Source organism: Heterocephalus glaber, unplaced genomic scaffold (assembly GCF_053883595.1).
Source record: "Heterocephalus glaber isolate CG9 unplaced genomic scaffold, H.glaber_assembly_v1.0 deba00001504, whole genome shotgun sequence".
Taxonomy (NCBI): Eukaryota; Metazoa; Chordata; class Mammalia; order Rodentia; family Bathyergidae; genus Heterocephalus; species Heterocephalus glaber.
Genome location: NW_028258324.1, coordinates 2,863,636 through 2,878,560, shown reverse-complemented (window position 1 = coordinate 2,878,560; position 14,925 = coordinate 2,863,636). Strand labels below are relative to the sequence as shown.

Here is a 14,925-nt window from a genome sequence, read left to right as displayed (position 1 = left end):
AATATGTCACTCCAAGCTCTTCTTGCCTTGATGGTTTGTGTTGAGAAGTCTGCTGTGATTCTGATGGGCTTTCCTTTGTATGTGATTTGTTTCTTTTCTCTGACTGCTTGGAGAACTTTGTTCTTCTGTTGTGTTTGTGGAATCTTAACAATTATATGCCTATGTGTAGATTTTTTTTGATCAAGGCTATTTGGAGTCCTATATGCCTCACTTATCTGTATGTCAAGCTCTTTTCCCCTGCTTTGGAAGTTTTCTGCCATTATTTCTGTGAAGAGATTTTTTTATGTCATCTGCACTCTCTCCTGTTTCTTCATTGAGCCCAATCAGTCTTATGTTATTCTTCTTTGCATCATCTAGCAGCTGCTGGATTGATTTCTCATGTTCCCTTATAATTTTGAAGCAATTTTTCTTTTCCTGGTCACTAATTGCAATCTTATCTTCTATGTCTGAAATTCTGTCCTCACATTGGCTCATTCTGCTGTGTAGACTTTCAGTGGAGTTTTTCATGTCCTGGAAATCTATTTGCATCTGTTTTATGGATTCCATTTGTTTCTTATGTTGGGATTCCATCATATTCCTGAGCTCCTCTCTAGATTTAATAATCATGTCTTGCACTAGGGGCACAATTTCTGTTATCTGAGAAATTATTTCTGATTTCATGTTTTCCAGATCCCCTTTTGTTGCCAGTTCAGTGGGTCCAGGTGGTTGAGTATCAGAGTGTTCCATCTCATTTCCTTTTGGGGTTGCTGTAGGTGATCTGAAAGTCTGGTTTTGAGACTTATTTACTTGTTTTCTCATTTTGACTGGGGCGGGGGCTGTTAGGGTCTGCACGGATTACCTCCTCTGAGCTGGGAGAGATGGGACAGGGGCCCGGAGCAGCGGTAGGGATGGTGACCCAAAGCCCTTTCCTGTGGGCTGGGAGCAGCGGGAGGGATGATGGCTGGAAAGCCCCTTCCTCTGGACCAGGAGCAGTGGGATGGCGGCTCAGAAGCTCCTACCTCTGGGCCGGGAGTGGTGGGAGGGATGGTGACCTGGAAGCCCCTTCCTCTGGGCCAGGAGCAGCGGGACAGAAGGTGGCCCAAAAGCCCTTTCCTCTGGGCTGGGAGCAGCGGGAGGGATGGTGACCGGGAAGCCCCTTCCTCTGGACCAGGAGCAGTGGGACAGCAGCTGAGAAGCCCCTGCCTCTGGGCTGGGAGCAGTGGGACTCAGTACCTTGGTCTGGTGGTCTGGTGTCCTCTGCGTCTTTGTAGTGTGGAACCAGGTGGCTGCCTGTCTGCAGAGGGGTGATTCAGCATCTTCCGCGCGACTCAGGACCTCGGTAGGGCGTGCACAGATGTGCCTGTCTGCAGCGGGCTGATTCGGCGTCTTCCGCGCGACTCAGGACAAGAGGTGTTTTTTCTTTATATCTGTTTTTTTTTTTTTTTTGGTACCGGGGATCGAACTCTGGTCCTTACACTTGTGAGGCAGGCAGCGGAACCACTGAGCTAAATCCCCGGCCCGTGTTTTTCTTTAGACAGAGTATCACTATGTAGTTTAGGCTGGTCTTGAACTCACTATGTAGCCCAGGCTGGCCATGAATTTGCAGCGATCTTCCTACCTCATCCTCCTGAGTGCTGGGATTACAGGTGTGTGCCACCACGCTCGGCTCGTTAATTTTTAATAAGATAATATAACAGGAAATATAAAAACAACAATTTATTCAAATTTATTCAATACAGGAATCAACTGATTGAAATGATACCTGCCTGAGTTACACTTGGGATAGTCAGTACATAAACAAATGCACTGCCCAAGTGATGACTCGAGGTAAACTGTTAAGTGGTTAATGATTGCTTCTCTGCTGAGCAGGTCTCCCTTTTTTTCATAGAACTGTAGTTTCATTAAATGACTCTATGATACATGTAGTTCATTTTTTCGTAGTATAATTGGAATGTTAATATATTTCAAATGTGGTAGGTAGGCAGTTTGTATCACATTACTTTTATTTATTTATTTTAAAAAGATTTTATTTATTAAACTTTTTTTTTTGGTACTGGGAATCGAACTCAGGTCCTTGTGCTTGAGCAGCAGGCAGCGAAACCACTGAGCTAAATCCCCGGCCCAAGACTTTATTTATTGAGGGCAAGAAGATGCAAACAATATAAAAATCAAAAGCTTATCTAGCATTTAACTAACTTTCCTTTCTCTGCTTGTCCAATGAGAGCTGGATGTTATTTGTACATTTCCTAAGGGTCCTGATCTGCTCATGAAATCTTTATACACAGGGAAACTGAGGGGCAGATTCTGTGAGTGGCCCTTTGGGAGAACTCTCATCTGGGCAGGAATAAATGTTCAATTCTGCCTACTTCTTTCCCTTCTGCTTCATGTGTACTACAAAATAATCATTGCGTGCAATGGTGAGGCCTGCAATTAGTGAAAAGAAGCTCTGGAAACCCATTTTGCCGTCTCAGCACTGGTCCAGGTCCTTCAGGATTTTGTCCACAGCCAGAGGATCTTTTTGCTTTTCCAAAAACCCAGGGAACTCCTTTTCCATGAGTACTCGCAGGTCCTCCTTCGTTAAGTAGCCTTTGTCCCTGGCAAATTTGTGAAATGGGAACATCATGGTTTCCATGGTGTGTTCCATTTGGGATGGCATTTTGGTGAAGTCTGTCAAAACCGGGGCTCTCGGGCTGCGGGCAGCGGGAGGGCGGTGGCCTGTATCACATCACTTTTAATATTTCCTCATCTAGGGTAAGTTTCATCATGTTTAAATTGCCACATTACCTGTCATTTGATAAGGCTAGGTATCTCTTAGTCTTTTTTGGTGGTGGGGGGGGGCAGGGCAGACTAGGGATTGAACCCAAAGCTTGAAACGATGCTAGGTAAGTGCTACACCACTGAGCTACATCCTCAGCTCTTTTTATTTTTTTATTTTGAGACAGAATTTTGTTCAGTTGCCCAGCCTGGCCTGAAACTTGGAATCTTCATGCCTCACCTCCTGAGTAGTTGGGATTATAGCTACCTCAGCTTCCTCTGTCCTTTTCTTCAAGAAAATCAGTTCATTTGTTTTTTGAAAACCTTTTATAACATTCTATACCAAAGGTTTTTTTTTTGGTACTGGGGATCGAACTCGGGATCTTGCACTTTCGAGGCAGGCAGTGGAACCACTGAGCTAAATCCCCGGCCCTCTATACCAAAATTTGTTGAAAGGAGACTGAATAATGTGTTCTCATGTATGAAGAGTCATTTTCTGGATTAAGGTTGGCTGAGACCTGTGCGCTGTTATTTTCCAGTTCTGTTCATCTCTGCCTTACACCTCTTTCCCCCCCCAAAACTAGTAATATCCCTTGACAGATCTGGTAGATGGAGAGTATAGGGATGCCTCCTGAACAGGTTACAGATGGTATTGATTCATAAATTGCTACCTGGTTCTCTGTCGGTATTGTTCCATCTTTGAACCTTGTAGAGGATTCAGACAAGCACATGGCATTATCCCTTTTTCTTTCATCAAATAAACATGTCTTGACTCTCTTTGAAATGAAAAATAAAATATTTTGGGTCACATTTTTCTCTTCAGCCCCACCCGTTTTCTCTCCATAACTATACAGCAAAACCCATTAAAAGTGTTGTCTATGTTTGCTATTTCTAGTTTCTGTTCTCTCTTGGGCCTACTCTAACCAGACTTTTCCTTCCATATCTCAGCAGGGCTATCATTTTTATTTGCTTACATCGTGCGGACCTTCATTTGAAGGATACGTTATCAGTAAGGCCTGCCTGAAATTCAGTACTGTCTTTCCCTGACACACACATGCATGCACGCGTGTACACACACACACACACACACACACACACAAACAAGTCTCTTTATTTTCTTTTTAGTGCTTCATCTAAGATCTGTCTTATTTATACTATTTATTATCTAGTTCCCTATACCAGAGTGTACGTCCCATAGGGGCAAAGGATTTTTTCTGTTGTGTTCATTGGTATATAGTTAATGTGAGTAAATACAGATGAGTGGATGGTTGGAAAGGGAGGAAGGAATCAAATCAAGAGAACAGCTTGCATAGGCAGAATAGATCAAGAAATAGTTCTTAGAAGGAGACAAGAGTTATGCTGGAGGTTGAAAAATATGGTTACTATTTGATTAATACTAGAAAGAATGCATTCTAGGCTGAAAAAACATCCTAAAGACTTAAAGGAATGTGAACTGGACCTGAATGCTCTGGCTATAGGTAAAGAGGAAAATAAGGTTAGAAAGAGAACTGGGAAATAAATGGATCTCCTGACGTAACCCAGGACTTGAGCAAAAGCTAATTGTGTTCGATTGAACACAACTGTTCTATCGAAGACTGCTGAAGAGACTTGGAACAGTTCAGGGTAACCAAGTGACCAATAATATGAAACATAAAGTGGCATAGGAGAGGTATGGTAGTAGGTAGTGAGGACCTCCATTCCATCCGTCTGTCTGTCCGTCCATCCATCATTCATTCACTCACTCATTTGTTCGTTCATTCATTCATTGGCAGTATTGGGAATTGAACCCAGGGCTTTCTCACTGCGTTGTATCCCCAGGCCTTCTTATTTTTTTATTTTGAAGCAGGGTCTCCCTAAGTTGCCTAAACTGGGCTTGAACTTGCAGTTTTCCTGACTCAGCTTCCCAGAATTCTAGGGTTACAGGCATGCTTAAACATCATTTTCTGTAAGAAACCTTTTGCATGGTTTTGGTTTTACTAACCCCTCTTACTGTTAAAGAGGCCGAGGATCAGAGCTGTTGAGAAGCAGCAGGTAAGTGGGTACAAGGGTCTCAGATGTCAATCTGTGTCTCTCTCTGTCGCTCTCTTTTTTTTTTTTTTTGAGACAGGATCTCACTGTGTAGTTCAGGCTGGTGTTGAACTCACTATGGAGCCCAAGCTGGCCTCGAACTCACAGCAGTCCTCCTGCCTCAGCTTCCCAAGTGCTGGGATTACAGGCATGTACCACCATGCCCAGTGTCAGACCGTGTCTCTTTAAAGGTGTGGCTTTGTCCTCTGTGCTGTTGCTTTGCCTTGCCAAGCACTATAATTGAAAAGGAGTGTCTTCCAAATTCTATGCTCTTGACCAAATAGCCCTTTATAGCAAAGGATAGATTAAATGAACAGTTCATGAACTCTTGAAATCCTGTTTTGTTTTGGTTTTGGGGGCTTTTTTTGGTACCGGGGATCAAACACAGGACCTTGTGCTTGGGAGGCAGGCACAGTGCCACTGAGCTAAATCCCAAGCCCACTGCTTTCTTGATGTAGCCCTAAACTAGTGCAAACTGTCTTTGAGTTTGAAAGTTAGTTTGATTCTATTGATCCTAAAGCCTCATTCAGCAAAGAAAACTTTGATTTATTAAATACATGTTGAAGCTTCCTAGTGCTGCACATTAATGAGAAATCAATGTGTTGGCATTGTGCTGCATCAAGGGAGTGAATATTTTGACTCTAGTGACTGTGACAGTTGACAGGAGAATCTGGTGCCGTGTCAGTTACTCGTTTCTGAGAGGTGGATGCCTTGCACCAGATAACCCCGCCTCTAAAGCTTACATGCTTACAGCGTACTACAATACTGAATAGGCTGCATTTTTTCTACCTGGAGCTATCTTAAGCTGAAACATTACTGAGCATTGCTTAAAATAATTTAGGAATCCAGTGTTGTGGACTGTATTATGTCCCTCATCAGATTCTTATCTTAAGTTGATGCTCTATCAATGTATATTTGGAGATAGGGCTTTAGAGGGGTGGTTAAGAGCTGGGTGCCATGGTGCACACTTATAATTCCAGCTACTCAGAAGGCTGAGGCAGATGGATCGCAAGTTTAAGGCCAACCTGGACAATTTAGCAAGACCCTGTCTCAAAATTTAAAAAAAATACAGTGGCACTGCGGCTGCCTCCAAGCCCAAGGTCCTGAGTTCAATCCCCAGTCGCAGGGGGTTGGGGGAGATTAAAAAAAATAGAGCCTGGTATGGTGATACATGAGTGTAATCCCAGTGTTCCGCAGGGTGAGGTAAGAAGACCACAGTGAGTTTGAGGTCAGCCTGGGCTACACTGTGAGTTCAAGGCCAGTGTGGTTTATATAGTGAGACCTTGTTTCAAACAAATCCCAACAAAAAAAAAATAATTTGAAAAATTTAGTAATAATTAGAAAAGTCAAAAGTGGTGGAGTGCTTGCCTAACATTTGTGAGGCCCTGGGTTCAATCACCTCTGCGCGCGCGTGTGTGTGTGTGTGTGTGTGTGTGTATGATTTAGACTAAATGAAATTCTAAGAACTAAATGAAGTTCTAAGAAGTCCTTACAAGAAGAGGAAGAGACACTGAGAGTGCATGTACACGCGGACACACACACACACACACACACACACACACACACACATACACAGAAACGGGGTTGGGGGTGGTGAGAAAAGACCTTTCAAGAACACAGTGAGAAAGCAGCTGTCTGCTAGCTAAGGAGGAGGCCTGGGAAAAATCAGACTTCACAATCCCTTGATCTTTGACTTCTCACCTCCAGAACTGTGAGAAAATAAATTTCTTATGTTTAAGCCCCTCAGTTCTGTGGTATTTGTTTCGGCAGCCCCAGCGGACTAACTTACCCAGGCTATTCATGGGAGCTGACGGGCAGCATAGGGCCTCAGGTTAGGACCAGGATCTCTGCTCATTTCTTTGTAGTAATGAAAGAATTTTATCTCGTAAGTAAAATTTTAATTATTCTCATACCTGGATGAAAGAAGCACCAATTAAAATTGGGAAGAAACTGTGCAGGATAACCTGTCACTTTATTGACTAGTGACATCTGCTGGAGAACTATAGCAAAATAAACCTCCTTAAACAAGGGGTGTGCTGCTGTTTTAATCTTTATTTTCAATAGATCTTGAGTATCTTCTAAGATACATCGCAGTTCTGGAGGCTGTGTAGGAAATCACACAGGCCGTGGGCCTTCTCTGGGTGGCTTGTGCACTGGGTCAAGTGCCCTGCAGAACCATCAGGGCAACAATCAGTAGGTATTTTAAAATGGATCGGGGTGGGGTATATCTTAGTGGTCAAGAGTGTGTTTAGCAAAAAAAAAAGAGTGTGTTTAGCATACAGAAGTCCCTGGCTTCAATTCCCAGCACAAAAGCAAGAAAGATTTTATAAAGAAAATGAGGGAAGTAATCATTTGGTGCCAAGACCAGAAGGAAGCAATGAGGTTGCTGTGGAAGCAGAAGAGGAGGACAAAGGGAGAGAATACAGTTAAAAAACAAACAAACAATCAACATTATTCTAAGTGAAACTAGGGTTGTGACAGAAGGACAAATACTGCATGATTATACTTAGGTGAGGTATCTAAAAGAGTCAGGGGCTGGGTGTATACCTTTGTGGTAGATTGCTTACCTAACATGTTCAGGGTCCTAAGTTTATTTCCTAGTACGTCAAAAAATAAATGAACAAAGTCAAACTCATAGACTAGAGAGTAGAATGATAGTTCCTAGGGACTGGGGATAGAAGGAGGTGGAGAGTAGCTGTTGAAGTTTCAGTTATGCAAGATTAACAATACTGTGTTCAATAGTTAGTAATTTGTTATATGAGGGTAGAGCTTATGTGTTAGGAGTTCTTACCATAAATAGGAAAGGAAAGTAAATCCAAAACCAATTTTGAAAGATTAAAACATAGTGTCTTGCACTTGATCTTAACCAAAACGCTGAGAAGAGATTCTTTCCACCAAAAGAAACATTGTAATAGTTTTAATGAAAATTACTTTTTTGTGATGCCCTCCACCCCTCTTTATTCTTTCTTTCTCTCTCTCTTTCTCTCTCTCTCTCTCTCTCTCTCTCTCTCTCTCTCTCTCTCTCTCTTTCTTTCTTCCTTTCTTCCTTTCATTTTTTCTGTACTGGGGATTGAATCCAGGGATGCTTTATCATTATCACTGAGCTATATCCCCACCCCCTTTTTTAAAATTTTGAGACATGGTCTAAGTTGCTCAGGCAGGACTCTTTTTTTGGTACTGGGGATCGAACTTAGAACCTTGCACTTGTGAGGCAGGGGGCGGAACCACTGAACTAAATCCCTGGCCCAGGCAGGACTTTCTTGCAGTCCTTTCTTTCTTGCCTCTGCCTCCCAAGTGCTGGGATTACAGGAGTGTGTCACTGTACCCAGGTTACTTTTGTTTAAATTATAATGCTATATCTAATGACTCAAAGACTGTGATTAACAGTTGCTGTCTTAAAAATATGAAAATGAGCTGTTACCAAGATACTATCCTACAAAATTAGAGGAAGACCATGTCTGAAAAGACTAGCCCAAGATTGTCATTGTCAGTAAAATTGTATCAGTCTCATCTTTGAAGTTTAAAAAACCTTTTTAGATAAATATTTTCCTACGTAAGCAAAAATAGAGAAAGTACAGTGTTTATGTAGCCATCTGTCTCCTAAAGTGACAGTTTTTCATTGAAATGCATTAGATAAGTAGATATTTTGAAGTCTAAGTAGATATTTTGAAGTCTATCTTAGATAAAGAGTAGCAATTAGAATAGAGTGAGTAAAGGTCAAATTTGAGAATATTTCTCAAGCAGAATCTGATGTGGATAAGAGGTATAAGAATGAACTCATGATGAGGGCCGGGGATTTAGGTCAGTGGTTTCGGCACCTGCTGTGCAAGCACAAGGACCCAAGTTCAATCCCTGGTACAAAAAAAAAAAAAAAGAATGAACTCATGATGAATACCAGATTTCCAGTTTGGAAAACTGGGATCATAATGGCATTAATCAAGAGCAAAGAGAACTAAGAAATTTACAGTTTACCATAGTGTCTGGTTAGGTCCCCTCAATGCAGCTTTCCCAATCTCCTAATGAAATAACTACGAAGATGCAAAATATAGAACAAAAATGTGTAGGAATCAAGATAGTGTTTGCCTTCATCTTTAGGGCAGAACTGAGATAAATGCACCCAGCCTCATTGCTGGGAAATAGGAAACTTGGAGAAAGGTAGGTAGAGTCTTTACCCATATCCCATTGTCATTTCCTGGGCTCAGGAACCTAGGACCTACCCAGCCAGGCACCAGAAGCCTTTACAGAGCATCACTGGATGCTGTTACAGAGGCTGGAATGCTGTCTTTCTTCTCTACCTCCTCTTGAGTTTTCTCTGTTTTAGGATACAGGTCCTCATTGGACAGGCAGAATGTAATGGCAATATAGCACAGGAGACATGGTCCACATGAATATAGTATTAAGGCAGGGAAGGGAGAGTCCTGTAAACAGTATATTCTGGAGGCTACCATTTCTCAGATGTTCATAGAATCAGTGAGGAATGGGAAGCTGGGATGCAGCTAGACTAGGGCTGCTGTGAGTAACTGTCTCCAAAGAACCGAGAATGAAATTAGAAATAGCATGAACCAGCTTGTCCCTTTGTGCCACAGTTCATGGCCATGGCACGGTGCAAAGAATGAGAGATTACTCAGAGTCCGTGTTCAGTTTAAGTTCTAAGAGGGTCCAGAGGGCCTGCCTTAACCGAGACCTCTCAACGTGAGAGTTGCAGGAAAAAAGTCTCAAACTGAAGCTTTGATGGCTTTTTATTGATAGAAGCAGGAAGGAAGGATAAAGGACAAAAGAAGGACATCTATGAATGAATTCATTTAGGGGACAGGGGAAGGTCAGGGTGGTCTGTTACATGAGTGACCTTAGGGCCAATCTAAGTAATAAATCAGAGTATGTGGAGGACAAGGACCAGAGCATTCATTTCTCTCTCTCTTTTTTTTTTGTAGTGGGGATTGAACTCAGGACCTTGTGCTTGCAAGGCAGGTGCGGTGCCACTGAGCTAAATCCCCGGTCCCAGAGCATTCATTCCTTAATGCAATGTGTTTTGACCCTAATTGGACTAGTGGCCCTGTAGGCTTATCTTTTAATCTCTAACCATGTATTCTGAGAAGCTTTGGGCTTGTAGCCCCCAAAATCCCTTATCTCTGCATACCCATCTCACATATATCTCAGGCCAATGCTCTTACACCCTTATTGTACATAATGGTCTTTTAGCTATTATACAAATGCACTGAGAGTAGGATCAAGAACTACTTATATTCCTTGCCTGCTAATGAATGAGAAAAAAAATTTATTGGGCCTATGAATGAATTCAGAAAATTAAGGCTGTCAGAGGAGCAAAAGAAGCCAAGAATGGTGGTATGTACCTGTAATTACAGCATTCTGAAAGGCTGAGGCAAGAAGACCAAAGTTTGAGCCCAGCTTGGGAAGATTAGCAGTTTAGCAAGACCTTGTCTTAATATTAAAAGGGCTAAGGGTGGGCCGGGGATTTAGCTCAGTGGTTCTGTCGCCTGCTATGCAAGCGCCAAGACCCGAGTTCAATCCCCGGTACCAAAAAAAAAAAAAAGGGCTAAGGGTCTGGGGGGTTTATATATTAAAAGGGCTAAGGATATAGCTTAGTTGAATCCCCAGTACTACCACCACCAGCAGCCCCCCCCCCTCCAAAATTAGAATGGTCCACTACAAAATGTGCAGTAGAGTACAAGAAAACATTGCTTTTGGCTGGAGATTTAGCTCAGTGGTTCCACTGCCTGCCTCGCAAGTGAAAGGTCCCAAGTTCAATCCCTGGTACCAAAAAAAAGAAAACATTGCTTTTAATGAATTCTGAATAAACAGCCAAGGAAAGAATAGGCTGAGGAAACTAAAAAAACAGTAAGCAAGAAATCCACAAAGAAGGCAAAAAGAGCAAAGTTGATAAGGGCAAAACTCTGTGATGGGGGCAGCATTGAAGGATTAGATAGAAAGCAAAACCAAGATAACAATAATTAGTACTTGTGAACACCAGAAAAAATGGGACAGGAGTAATAATAAAAGTTTTAAAAGTTGGCACTCCCTGGATGCACTGGTACACTCCTGTTATCCCATCTACGTGGACTCAAGAGGCTGAGGTAGAAGGACCACAAGTTCAAAGCCAGCCAGGGCAATTTAGACCCTAACTCAAAATAAAAAATAAAAGGATCTGAGGTGTGGCTCAATGGTAAACCACATGCCTAGCACACTCAAAGCCCTAGATTCCATTCCAGAACCACAGAGTCAAAAAAGAAAAAGGCTGGGCATGGTGGTACATGCACTCAGGAAGCTGAGGCAGGAGGATCACAAGTTCAAGGCCAGCATGGACTACATAGCAAGACTAAAAAACCAAATAAAAGTTTGGCACTTATGGCATCCATACTGTGTGCCAAGTAGTTGTCTACTTCAATCCTTATGATGGTTTTCAGAGGGAAGTCACTGTTAGCTCCTTTATGTGGAAGATGGAATGGAGCTTTGCAGTAAATTACATCTGGTCCTTACAGTTATTACTTATAAGGGATGTATTAGAAGATAACTTTTCCCAGCTGTAAATGGGCTGTGTTGTGAAGAGGGAACAGGTTTGCTGTATTCTGAGCAACATTAGTTTCCCATCTGGATCATTCTTTTTTTTTTTAATTGGTTCTTTGAGGGGTTTTTTGTTTTTTTGTTTGTTTGTTTGTTTTTTTTTTTTTTTGGTTTTTTAAATTCTTTGTAGCTCAGGCTGACCCTGAACTCACTAAGTAGCCCAGGCTGGCTTCGAACTCACAGTGATCCTCCTGCCTTAGCCTCCCAGTGCTGGGAGTGCTGGGATTACAGGTGTGCCCGGCTTGGATCATTCTTGAAAGAAGTTTTGTTAATGAGTACAAAACCCTTTCTATTCACTAGATAATTCATTATATACTTGCCAGTAACACCAAAGGGTAAGGTTTTAAAATCATGATTTGGGCTGGGTGTGGTGGTACACTTGGGAGGCTGAGGCAAGAGGACTGCCACATTTGAGGCCTGCCTGGGCTCCATAGTGAGTTCAAGGCCAGCCTGAGCTACATAGTGAGACTCTGTCTCAAAAGAAAAAAACAAACCCCAAAATAAAAAATGATGATTTGTATTGAAATCTCTACTCTTTAATTGCTCCTCTGTTCCTTCTCAGTAGAAACCTCTCTGTTTGCTCAGTACTGCAGTGACTTCAGTGCACCCAGAAGAGTTGGTATTGTTGTTCCACAATCACAGTACTTTCTTTCTTTTTTTTTTTTTGTAGTATTGGGGTTTGAACCCAGGGTCTTTGCACTGAGATACATCCCCAGCCTTTTTAAAATTTTTCTTTTGAGACAGGCTGTTGCTAAGTTATTAAGTTGACCAGGCTGGGCTCAAACTTTTGATCTCCCTGCCTCAGCCTCTAGGGGTACTGGGATTACAGGCAAGCATCACTACCCCCAGTTTAGTAGGTGTTTTTGTCACAAGTATATCCACTGAAAGTGGATGACCTGTTATGTTCAGAAACTACATAGACTCTCCTTTCCTGCTCTGTAGTTGTTGTCAGCCTGATACACAGTTAAACTTATTTATTTCTCTTCTGTTCACTTTTCAGCATCCCATCTCTGTCAGTTTAATTTATAAAATATGTGAAATATTAACATGGCCTAAATGTCAATACTTTGTAGAAGAGTTTCCTTGGAGAGGTTTCTTCCCTTTCCCTGACCTTTCTTGTTTTTCACTACCCACTAGGAAAACAGTTTTCATTGCTTTCTGGGTTCTGTGCCCTAGGACCCAGAAAAATTAGTAAAAAATTTGGAAAGCTTAGTAAATAATACATACATATAATGTTTATGTTATACATTCATTTGCCTCATTTTCAGCTCCTCTCCTTTCCCATGATGACATATTATGAATACTCTTCTTCACTTACTTTTCTTGCTTATCCCTAGAACTTACTTTCTACTGGTCCATGGAGACTTTCTGTGTTCCTGTCTGTCTGTCCTTGTCTCTGTCTAGAGACAGAGTCTTGCTATGTAGCTCAGGTTGGCCTTGAACTCACTATGTAGCCCAGGCTGGCCTCTAACTCCTAGTCTCAAGTGATCCTCCTGCCTCAGCCTCCTGAGTAGTTGGGACTACAGATATTGCTACTGGGCAGTTACTTTCAAAACAAAACAAAAATACTATGTGTCAGGTGCTATTTCAGCTACAATATTATACAAAACTAAAACTAGCTTATTTTTCTTTGTAGCTAACCTGTGCCTGCTTGTGCCAGCTGCCTGCAGGACTTACCTTTGTCGTTATAATTCAAAGATTTTAAAAAACACGCACAGTAAAATATCAGAAATGATGTTAAGGCTGGATGTGGTGGTACATGGCATCCCTGTAATCTGGGAAGCTGAGGCAAGGGGAATTGAAAGTTTTAATCCAGATAGGCAAAGTTACCCACATAGGCAAAGCCTGAATCTTTTAAAAAACAACAAAATATTCCTTAATTTTTTAATTGTATATGGATATAATGACTTTGCAGTATTTTAACTGATCGCTTTGGTGATTACATGCCTATCTCTTTTGTTTATGTTACATATACTGTACTTGGTGGTTTTCACTCCTGCTGCATAACTCAGTAGAGGCGGCACCTCTGTGTTTGTACTTCCCACCTTCACAGGATTTAATAGGTGATCTGTCTCACTGTCTGTTTCCTATTTGGGATCTCCATCTCCACAGAGCTGGAGTTTCAGGACCTAAGAGAGTGTCTGACACTGGTAGGTACTTAATATACGATATTTACTAATTGAAAGAAGAATTTTAAAAGATCATTACAGCTTTAGAAAACAGTGACTAAAAGGAAATTGTGATCTCTTATTTTTTCTAAAACCACGTATCATTTTTCTTTTTATTTTCTCTCTCCAAGTTTAGTCTGTGCAGAGGCTTATAACCCTGATGAGGAAGAAGATACTGATCCGCGGCTAAGAATTAAAGAAAAAGTGTTATGTAGAATTGTATTTTATACTGATTCTCTCTCTACACAGCAAATTCTAATCATACTGGTAATTAAGATAAATACAAATCAACAATTATAGCAAGGGCTTTTTTTTTTTTTTACAGTACTAGGGATTTACCCCAAGTACCACCCCAATTCTTTTTGAGATGAGGTCCTGCCAAGTTGCCCAGTCAGAGCTCAAACTTTCAGTTTTCCTGACTCAGCCTCCCAGAGTGCTGGGATTACAAAAAATATGCTGTACGTTACCTAACAGATTGAGACTAGCACTGTTAAAGGGTATGGAGAGAAGGAATATCTAGCTATAGCTATCAGAAGCCTCAAACATAGTCACATCAATAGCTCAGCGGTCACCCAAGGAAGAATTCACTCTAAGGAGCCTTCCCAAGGATGTACAGATGGAGATCATTGCAGTGTTGTACTTGCTTTTTTTTTGGTACCAGGGATCAAACTTAGGACCTTGGGCTTTTGAGGCAAGCGTGGTGCCACTGAGCTAAATCCATGGCTGCAGTGTTCTAATAGTGAAAATCTGAACAACCTAAATGTCCCTAAATAAGGCATTACTAGGGGCTAAATTATGGTACATTCAAATCAAGACAATCTGCAGCCCTTGAAAATGATTGTATAAGACAGACTTACATAGTGACAAACAATATATGTATGAAGTACATTTTATGGGACAGTTTGACAATTTTTAATGTATTAGTTGTAGTATATACAGAGAATTGTACCTGGGAGGATATATATACCTCATGTGTGCCGCAGACCAGCTGCAGTCGATGTAGGGTAGGAAGGGGAGATGTCCTGGGCCGGCGATGAGAAAAGAACCTTCACAAGCAATGTTCAGATTCCCTCTGAGAAGTCTCAGGGTCTGATTTATTTTTATATCTTTAAGCAATAGCTGGGAGGCATTGGGCAGAACATGTTTACATTTTAAGTTGCCTTAGCAATTTCTATTGAAGTAAAGGTTATTTTTTGTTGGGAGCAATGCTACATAATTCTAGGGAAAAATCATTTGAGTAGGCCTAGTTCTCCTGCCTACAGGCCAGCAATAACACTCCAAGACATACTTCCATTTTGGCCTCAGGTCACAAGGGAGATCTCAATGATCCCATGATGCTGTAATCCTCCAGGACAAGACCACACCTGTGGGAGACGCC

General features: G+C 41.6%; 1 protein-coding gene across 1 annotated transcript in view; it reads left to right on the top strand.

Moving 5' to 3' along the window:
• The first annotated feature begins 432 nt into the window (after positions 1–432).
• Prkar2a (protein kinase cAMP-dependent type II regulatory subunit alpha) overlaps positions 433–14,925 on the top strand; it is an 81,098-nt gene continuing 66,605 nt past the window's right edge. The window contains exon 1 of the transcript XR_015441087.1: positions 433–13,529. The gene's annotated coding sequence lies outside the window, so the exon portion shown is untranslated. The remainder of the gene's footprint in view (positions 13,530–14,925) is intronic.